The following is a 10501-nucleotide window of genomic DNA, read 5'->3' as shown; positions in this document are numbered from 1 at the left end:
GTAGGGAAACGTAGACGATACAGAAAATGTTGAAAAACAAAAACAAATAGGCGAATAGTCAATAAAGAGGATATCAACGATTTACTCCAACTTAATCTTCACAACTTTCGTGTACTGATGCAACTGTAGGGAAACGTAGACGATACAGAAAATGTTGAAAAACAAAAACAAATAGGCGAAAATATCGGAAACGTTAATGGTCTTCGTCTTGATAGTTACCATTGTGGCCGAATTGGCGTGGTTTTAGAACATTTTGGGCTCCTTTGGTGTTTGGAAAGCAGCCGGAGGATTAGAATTCAGTTGGTGAAGATTGCACGGCCAGTCCTTGAGCAGTACTGTCGATTTTCTGGAAAATATGGAGAAATGACAAAATATAAATGGTATTGAGTACGTACGCAGATCAAAATTAATGTTATTCAAAGACCCAGAGGCTCGAAATCAAAAATTTCTAATATGTGTTTTCTAATTTTCAAACACGTTTTTGAAACTGAATTTGCATGAAATAAAACGTGTTAAAATTATTAGATAATTTTATTAGATATAGTAGTTTTTGATATTTCTTTTCTGAAAATAGCCAATTTTCTTGGATCTTTTGAACTTTTTTTACAACTTTCATTTAATCTTCATTACTCATCAGATTTGTGTCTCCTTTCTTTGTTCCAGGTACGTTCTCGGTATTTAGGATGTAGTCATTACTTTTCCCGTCTGGGGTAAGTTTTTAATGTCTTTTCTTCATTATCTTTATTACAGTGCACTTTTCTCAGAGTGTCCGCTACAGTTCTTATTATTATTTGTCAGTAAATTTATAAGAGGTAGAAAACTTGTTTCATTGTAGTCAGATAACGATAGAAACTATTTAGATAACTGTAAAAAATAAAAACTATGTAGATAACTGTAATTAAGGAATATAAATAGGGCATTAAGTGTCAATTTGTATATTGTGCAATCTGTAATTTGTGTGTGTGGCGGAAAAGTCTTCCAACTTTTGGGTTTCTCAGACGATCTGTAGACCGAAGTCGGAAACCTTACACACATTTCGATGGTCTGAGAGAACTAGATAGAGGTCTGATGCTGATAGATCGTCGGAGGTTGAGTGGCCGACCTTAAATGACGAATTACGTTGAACATTTACCTTTATTGGAAATCCTTGGGTGGCATCATTTTGAAATACTCCTTAAGGCCGGGCAGCACGTATCCTCGAACGATGAAGAAGTAGAAATAGAGCAGTGTAGCCCAGGACACCAGCATGACAAGGACTGGACAATACTGTCCCAATAGTCGACACTTAGAATGACCGTGTTGGGAGGATATAGATGTGAAATATCTGGAAAATGAAGTGAAATGTCTTCTTATCTTGAAACAAAATATCTCGGGTCACATCAAAGAGGATGTTTTCATTGAAATCCCAATGTGGAACGATTCGAATATCTTCTGCTATGTTGTATAGGTTCCTTAAGCCTTACCCATGGTACCTTTAATAGAAAAAAGTATAAAAGATTAATTATCTACTACAATAATTATTATATCCTTAACTCCTCAATCCTAATACAGAACTCACAAAATCTTGAACGTGATGAAGAAGTAGAAATAGAGCAGTGTAGCCCAGGACACCAGCATGACAAGGACTGGACAATACTGAAAACACTCAAGGACAATGGTTGGTACAAACTTGGATTTTGGACACAGATGACCCCCAAATGCTCCAAAAGAGTCAAATTTTCCTTGAAACGCCCTTTCTAGTTTAGGGTCAGAGTCAGAATTTCTTTAACTAAAGTCACAAAAAATTAAATCTCCCTCAAATGTTTACAACTTACAACACAATCAACAAGCTTAATAAAATTCTAAACGTAAAGTAGGTAGAAATTTGTAGTAAAACCTCAGTCTTTGCAAACACTCAAGGACAATGGTTGGTACAAACTTGGTTTTCGGACACAGATGACCCCCAAATGCTCTAAAAGAGTCAAATTTTCCTTGAAACGCCCTTTCTAGTTTAGGGTCAGAGTCAGAATTTCTCTAACTAAAGTCACAAAAAGTGAAATTTCCCTCTTATGTTTACTACTTACAACACAATCAACAAGCTTAATAAAATTCTAAACGTAAAGTAGGTAGAAATTTGTAGTAAAACCTCAGTCTTTGGCTATTGGGTATTAAGCTTGAATTAGGTCACTTACATGAGATCGTAAGGCCGAAAAGGCAAAGCAAAATTTTACAGCTACTATCCCTGAACAGCCAATTTCCCTCTTGAAAGCTCCCAGGACACGCCTATAAAAAATCCGTAAATGAACAACAGGAAATTCATAAAAAATACGACCAAAGTCAACTTTTTCGTACAAAATAAATAGAAACGGAGCATGTTTGAAATATTGTGATCGTTCTATTGCTGCACAGATAAATAGTGGTAGAAAAAAAAGTAGATACCTACTCGAAACTCGGCGAAAAGTACTTCTAGGTATTTTTATTCGAAAAGTTGGAGAGGAGTACTCGAAACTCAGCGAAAAGTACTTCTAGGTATTTTTATTCGAAAAGTTGGAGAGGTATCCTCATTCATCAAGTGATGCGAGGGTTCCCTCCCACAGAAGAAGATAAAACTGGAGGGAGACGAAGGAGAAGGAGACAAAGTAGAAGAGGAAGAAGGAGGAGGAAACTTTTTCAATTTCCTGGTTTTAAATGGAAATATAATTTTCACTTGAAATACGGTAGGGAGTGTAGGGACGGGAAAGGAGAAAAAAATGGAGAGAAAAATATACAGGTAAATGTAGAAGAAACAATAGAAGAAATTGAAGAACTATATTTTGTGATGCTCTATTGAGAATTAACAACAGAATTTCATACCTAATTACATGTGTGCTTAGTTAATGATCACACACTCTATCTCATTTCAAAACATGTAATACAATAGAAGAAATGGCCAAGAGAATAGGCCAATTGCAAAAATAAACATCAAGTTTATTTATTTATTTTTTATGATACATACCTAACTATGTGCTTAGTTAATGATCACACACTCTATCTCATTTCAAAACATGTAATACAATAGAAGAAATGGCCAAGAGAATAGGCCAATTGCAAGAATTATTGCCATTTAAGTCAGGCTTTTGGAAAATATCTTTGAAAGATTTAAAACAAGCGTTCAACATATTTTGTTAAGTATTCAACAAGCATATTTTAGTAACTAAAAACTAGTTTGAAACAATTGTTTCGTATGTACATTTATGCACAGAATTCAACAGGGATTTATTTAATTCTTTATTTGGCTCATCTTTGGACCTTAATTTTACAGGGATGCACCATAGTTTTTCTCAAATTCAATATTTTTATTGTTTACCATTATACAATTCAAATTTCACAAAACAATTTTCAATGGAACAGTTGCAATTTTAATAAAGTCCTTGTTACCGAAATATTGGATTAGCTCCATACACAAAAAAGCCCACTCTGAGGCTTAAGTATAGAATAGAGTAGAATAGAATAGAATATACCTTGTTTATCCTGCGCGAATAGGACTGAAAAGTCCCTTTACCCCAGCAGTCTAAACAAGGTCTCGTATATTTGATGGGTTAAAGAATAATACACTACACGTTCTCTAAATCTAAACTTACATACTAACACTAGGATTTATTCGATTGTGAAAATTACGTTACTTACAACTACCTTCTTTGCTTAACGTACGTAATAAAGGGAGGGACACACAGAACCGCACCAAGTCCGCACCACATCCTCCCCGAGCAGACGGACGACTGTCGGTGACGGTAGTAGGAAAACACACCTGACTGACACCAGTCCGAGCTACGGTCGTGCGGAACAGGGAATTTTCGCACGTCTTCAATAAAGCTCGGGATATACATCACCGCACCGCGCCGAAAGTCGGAGGTGCTACAGCGAGAGAGAAAAACAAGGCATTTGAACGTGTCAGGACACACATCGTCCGAGCGGTGTTCCGCACCTTCACAGACTAGCCCAATTTATTTTTTGACGGTGCGGACACGGAGCGGGTAAGGCTCGAGCGCGGTGCGGAGATGTACCTATGTCCCGACACGTTGAAATACCTTTTCTTTCTCATCATAGTACGTTCAATCCTCGACCGTTTGTAGATGCGGTTATGTGTGTCCCGTTTCCTAATTAGGATATGTACGCAACTAGCACGTTATCTTTGTCAAACCGACTCGGTTTAAACAAGTTGTTCGCAAGTAGTAATCTCCGTCACATGTATCCACGATCCAGAGGAGAAAAAAAAAAGAGAAACCGAAAGACGTCCTCAGGAGAGTTTTTTCTTTCGCTTTTGCTTTCTACGCGGGGAGCTCCCCTCTTCGCGCCGAACATTGTGTGGCCGAAAAATGTGGCAGACAGGTGGGGAAATAACTGTAATGCCGGCGTGTCTGGGTCAGCCACTGAGTGAGTGGCACAAGCCTCAACCTTAGTTCTCTATGACGGTCTCAACATTGAACTTTCCATCGTGATTGCCCAGTGCCCTGCTCCGACACGTTTCAGTTATCAGTGATATTTTTCAGTCGAGAGTTGGTTTACAAAAATTCCGATTTCAGTTTTTTTGGTAGAAAAATTATTTTTTCGAACTTTTTTTCGTGGATTCCATCCGGTAAGTGATAGTTTTCGATTTTATTTTTATTTTTTGGCATTTTATTTTTCCTTTATTTACTTTTTAGAAGAGAAAATTTTATAACGTTATGACTTTTTGCCTGTTTTTTTTTCTTGCTTTTTCTTTTTAACAGAAGAGGAATTTTAATTTACATTGTGGAACTGCTTTCTTCGATAATTAATATTTTTGCCTGTGTACCATGTACCTATTTTGATTGGTTTGGACTTTGGATGCATTTTTTGTACAGTGATAATTGATAAATAATTATGTGTATGTTCGTGCTTCTAGTGCTTAATAGGGATATTTTTTACCATTTGACATGAAAACAAACTCTTTTTCCTAGTCTAAAGCTGTGTCTTTTGCCCAAATTCCCAAAATCAGTATGTCTTTGCCAGAAGTAGGATATTTTTTTGTGTTTTGTAAAAGGTGCATGTGCTATGAAATTGATAAAACCTCCTGATAAAGTTTAAGGAAGGTCAAGAACTCAAGGAGGTTCCATTGTCTTGATTTGTCACATCCTTGTTACCTAATATTTCTTGTGATTCTTGACTTCGCGGGCTTTTTGTTTCATACATTTTCTGCAGAATTTTCATCTCTTTTAAAATGTCATGATCGAATTTTTGACGAATTTCATGATCAGACTGTGAAGTAGAATAGACCATTTTATTTTTCCTTTATTTACTTTTTAGAAGAGAAAATTTTATAACGTTATGACTTTTTGCCTGCTTTTTTTCTTGCTTTTTCTTTTTAACAGAAGAAGAATTTTAATTTACATTGTGGAACTGCTTTCTCCGAAAATTAATATTTTTGCCTGTGTACCATGTACCTATTTTGATTGGTTTGGACTTTGGATGTATTTTTTGTACAGTGATAAAAATAATAATTATGTATATGTTCGTGCTTCTAGTGCTTAATAGGGATATTTTTACAATTTGACATGAAAACAAACTCTTTTTCCTAATCTAAAGCTGTATCTTTTGCCCAAAATCATATGTCTTTGCCAGAAGTAGGATATTTTTTTGTGTTTTGTAAAAGGTGCATGTGCTATGAAATTTGTAAAACCACCTGATAAAGTTTAAGGAAGGTCAAGAACTCAAGGAGGTTCCATTGTCTTGATTTGTCACATCCTTGTTACCTAATATTTCTTGTGATTACTTATGTATATGTTCGTGCTTCTAGTGCTTAATAGGGATATTTTTACAATTTGACATGAAAACAAACTCTTTTTCCTAATCTAAAGTGGTGTCTTTTGCCCAAAATCAGTATGTCTTTGCCAGAAGTAGGATATTTTTTTTTTGTTTTGTAAAAGGTGCATGTGTTATGAAATTTATAAAACCACCTGATAAAGTTTAAGGAAGGTCAAGACCTCAAGGAGGTTCCATTATCTTGATTGTCACATCCTTGTTACCTCATATTTCTTGTGATTCTTGACTTCGCGGGCTTTTTGTTTCATTCATTTTCTGCAGAATTTTCATCTCTTTTCAAATTTCATGATCGAATTTTTGACGAGTTTCATGATCAGACTGTGAAGTAGAATAGACTTTGAGGAAGAGATGGTGTAACTTCTTTAATTTTGTTTAGTTTGAGATAATGGTCAAGTACAATATCATACATATTTCTGGACATGGTCTTCACTTGACTAGAGTTTATTAACGTCGTTTATTAGGTATTCCTGGTCTTGTTTATTAACGTCTATTAGATAGGGGACAGTCCGTAATCCACTCCAGTCAAGTGAAGACCATGTCCAGAAATATGGATGGTGTCTAGAATAGACTTTGAGGAAGAGATGGTGTAACTTCGTTTTTGATGAGTGCCGGTTTCACCTTCCGGCATCGTCAGCTCTTAGGTCAGCTGGTCAGCCACTCACTATCAGGTAAGATGGTGTAACTTCGTTTTTGATGAGTACCGGTTTCATGTTCCGGCATCGTCAGCTCTTAGGTCAGCTGGTCAGCCACTCACTATCAGGTAAACCTGACGATAAGTACACCTGATAAAGTCTACCTGATAGTGTGTGTGCTCATCAGGTAGACCTGACAGGTGAACCTTTTCAGCCATACCTGTCAGGTCTACCTGATAATGTGTGTGTGTGTGTGTGTGTGTGTGTGTGTGTGTGTGTGTGTGTGTGTGTGTGTGTGTGTGTGTGTGTGTGTGTGTGTGTGTGTGTGTGTGTGTGTGTGTGTGTGTGTGTGTAGCACACGGAAACACAAAAGAGAAGCCTAATAATACCCAAAGTTCTTGAAAAGCTTGCCCTTTAAGGACATTGTAAAAGTTTACATGATCAAGTGTGGACTACTATTAAGACTGTTATTAGGAGTATTGGGACATAGTAGCGTACCAGACGACATAGCAGATCAAAAAGACATTATGATTTGACGTGGACGCACCAACCTCCAGATTTTAAGGCTACCGCAACCACTAAACCACTGAGTACATAGGGTAATATTACAAGAAGATTACACGGAAAAGAACTGATTAGAATAAAATCTTGGTTGGGCACTTGTGCAGAAGTCACGTCCGTGGAATATTGGGTTGGGAACCAAAGGAACTGGCACAAACGAGCAGTGACCAGTGTTATTATAGGGTTAGGTTAAATGCAAGAAGGAGTTTTCACAATTAGAGCAGTATACGAGAATTTCAGCTCGACTGAATATTTTCACTTTTAAATGCGAATTCCTTGTTTCCAAGCAATCATGTAAACATATTATGAGTAACGTATGTAGCACGTACATTGTGTATGTTTGTTATGAACACAAGTGTATGTACTTAGAAGTTTTTATCACCTACATATGTACGTAAGTACCTACTTATGTACATACTTATACCTATAGTCGGATAAATTGGGTACTTTGGAGATACTTACACCTTACAGGGTGACTAAAAAGTGTTACCCCTCGATGATTTATCTGGCCAGAAATGTTTATCCTTAACCTTCTTGCCATATCTTAGTGACAAAGGGTGCCTATACCTACAATACCTACGTATATCATTTTTCCATTCTGAAAAGGGGGGCCAGTCTAGTCTGCCTTGCAAGCGATTCCCGCCCGGGTGGGTACGGTTCGTTCTCGGAACGGCTGGCTTTCTACTATCCTGTCTTCCTCTTCTCTTTCGGGATGACAAAACTTCTCTTTTGTGTTTCCATGTGCTTTTCGTTCAATCTCTCAAGATTAGGCATACGCATACCTGACGAGCACAGCACACACACTATCAGGTAGACCTGACAGGTACGGCTGAAAAGGTTCACCTGTCAGGTCTACCTGAGTTCCCTCTATCAAACGATCAAACCTCTAGAAAAAATGGGCCTGAAATCTAAATGAGAAAATTTTCTTAATAATGTTGAATTTACCAAATCTCATCAAAATCATTTTATACGAGTGAAGCGTTTGATATTTACATATAGTGAAGCGAACAAACGTACAGGCAAACTGAAAAAGTCGATGTCGAATCAAAACTTGGACCTCACTTGCTTCGTCCAATAAACCCCTTTTACAAAATGTGTGCTTTTCGTTCAATCTCTCAAGATTAGGCATACCTGACGAGCACAGCACACCCACTATCAGGTAGACCTGACAGGTACGGCTGAAAAGGTTCACCTGTCAGGTCTACCTGAGTTCCCTCTATCAAACGATCAAACCTCTAGAAAAAATGGGCCTGAAATCTAAATGAGAAAATTTTCTTAATGGTGTTGAATTTACCAAATCTCATCAGAAACATACCTACATGATATAGTATACGAGTAAAGCGTTTGATATTTATAGTGAAGCAAACAAACGTACAGGCAAACTGAAAAAGTCGATGTCGAATCAAAACTTGGACCTCACTTGCTTCGTCCAATAAACCCCTTTTACAAAATGACACAGAGAGCCCGTTTTGATTAAAAAACATTATTTATTTTTTATTCGAAACCTGCATGGATTGTGGAATAAGCTATAGGTCAGTAACCTGCCACTAATGTAACTTTCACCTTTACCCATACGAGTACCTATAACTATATTAAAAAAAAAAAGATCTGGTGTGAACATCACACGACTTTCCTTATCCTATTGAATGGTGCTTATTTGGGTGTTCTGTTGTAACATTTACAATATTACTAACCGTTTAGTCTGTATAACTGAAAACCGCCAAAAAGCGGTCCAAACACCGCCAACCGCAGCACCTATTTTAACCAAACGTTTTGTGTTGCATCCTTGTCACATTTGTGAACTACATACCAAATTTCAAGTTGGGAATCGAACCCGGGTCTCCCGCGTGCAAGACGAGTGCAGTGACCACTACGCCATGGGAGCTGACTCACTCTTTGCTATTTCTTTAGCAAGGGAAATTTCAGGCTGATATTCTCCCTGGTTGAAGTCCCCATTCAGACTAGCCAGGTAGTAGGTACCAGTTTTTGGGCCCCTCTCCTCAATCGAAGGCCTTGCAGGTGTCCTTTTCCTGAAAGATTTTGAAGTGAATTTCAATGGAAAATTTTTCAAAAATGTTCGACACACGAAAGAAATTTCCTCTCTTAGCTTTTTCAGGCTGATATTAGCTTTTTCAGGAAGGGAAATTTCAGGCTGATATTTTCCCTGGTTAAAGTCCCCCAGCCAGACTAGCCAGGTAGTAGGTATCAGTTTTTGGGCCCCTCTCCGCAATCGAAGGCCTTACAGGTGTCCTTTTCCTGAAAGATTTTGAAGTGAATTTCAATGGAAAATTTTTCAAAAATGTTCGACACACGAAAGAAATTTCCTCTCTGGATTTCGTTTGTGTGCTTACCCGCGATTTTGTAATCGAAGTGCCTTATCTGACATACATGAACAATAGGCAAACAATAGAAGATGCGTTATATGGAAATTTCAGGCTGATATTTTCCCTGGTTAAAGTCCCCCGTCCAGACTAGCCAGGTAGTAGGTACCAGTTTTTGGGCCCCTCTCCGCAATCGAAGGCCTTGCAGGTGTCCTTTTCCTGAAAGATTTTGAAGTGAATTTCAATGGAAAAATTTTCAAAAATATTCAACACACGAAAGAAATTTCCTCTCTGGATTTTGTTTGTGTGCTTACCCGCGATTTTGTAATCGAAGTGCCTTATCTGACATACATGAACAATAGGCAAACAATAGAAGATGCGTTATATGTTGTATTTATTGTTATGTTGTTGCGTATTAATTAACACGACTCATGTCAACTAGTACTACTGCTCAATTATTGGGCAGTGGTATACATTTTTGTGAGAATATTTTTGGACGTATGACAGCAAAACAGGCAAACTTGCCAGCCCAGCGGCGCACGATGATAGCACGTCGAATTCGAATGCACTAATTTCTGATTAATCACTCAAGTTAAGCTACGTTTTACGTGATCGGTATCCAGATGGGTGACCATCTGACGAAGGCTGCCGAATGGAGGGTAATACTAAAAACCCTAGCAGTTGTACAGTGACGGTAAACCCCTATCTGGTCTATCTACAATATCAACCACAGACTGGTGACAGTAATAACGAACGTCACTCTCAATGTGTCTATTCGAGACACTCAAAGAAAACACATTCAAGAAATGGGTGAAAACATCTGAATAAAGCATTTAAAAAGTAATAATCAAAATAAATTCATAAAACGGACTCTCCTTTAGATCAACAAACCTCGAATAAAATGAAAAGTAATTCCAATCTACGTCCGATCTATCAGTGGATTCAAAACCGGAGCTCCACGGAATTCAGATCCACTAATAAAATCGGTCTGGTTAAAAAAATGCAGCTGCCCTAGTTCCATAATCAGTACATTTACTCGCATCTATTCGATCAAAATCATCAACTTCACACAGATATGAGATAGTACCTAGTAGATATGAGATAGTACCTAGTGGATATGAGATAGTACCTAATGGATCATTTCCTCAGAGCCGCGCCGCTGCTCCTAGTTGAGTTTTGATAGATTTC

The 10501-nt window shown here is 37.6% G+C and overlaps 2 long non-coding RNA genes across 2 annotated transcripts; one reads left to right on the top strand and one right to left on the bottom strand.

The window, feature by feature from the left end:
* Positions 1 to 297: 297 nt before the first annotated feature.
* Positions 298 to 1426, bottom strand: LOC113465643. Its single transcript, XR_003390282.1, has 2 exons — positions 1133 to 1426; positions 298 to 346 (listed from the first exon to the last, which is right to left on the bottom strand). It is a non-coding gene; the product is annotated as an uncharacterized LOC113465643 (long non-coding RNA).
* Positions 1427 to 2338: 912 nt separating this feature from the next.
* Positions 2339 to 2827, top strand: LOC108254644. The gene is made up of 2 exons (XR_001809929.2): positions 2339 to 2449; positions 2509 to 2827. It is a non-coding gene; the product is annotated as an uncharacterized LOC108254644 (long non-coding RNA).
* Positions 2828 to 10501: the final 7674 nt, after the last annotated feature.

Source organism: Diaphorina citri, unplaced genomic scaffold, assembly GCF_000475195.1.
Source record: "Diaphorina citri unplaced genomic scaffold, Diaci psyllid genome assembly version 1.1 scaffold137, whole genome shotgun sequence".
Lineage (NCBI taxonomy): Eukaryota > Metazoa > Arthropoda > Insecta > Hemiptera > Psyllidae > Diaphorina > Diaphorina citri.
This window is presented reverse-complemented; position numbering and strand designations above follow the sequence as displayed.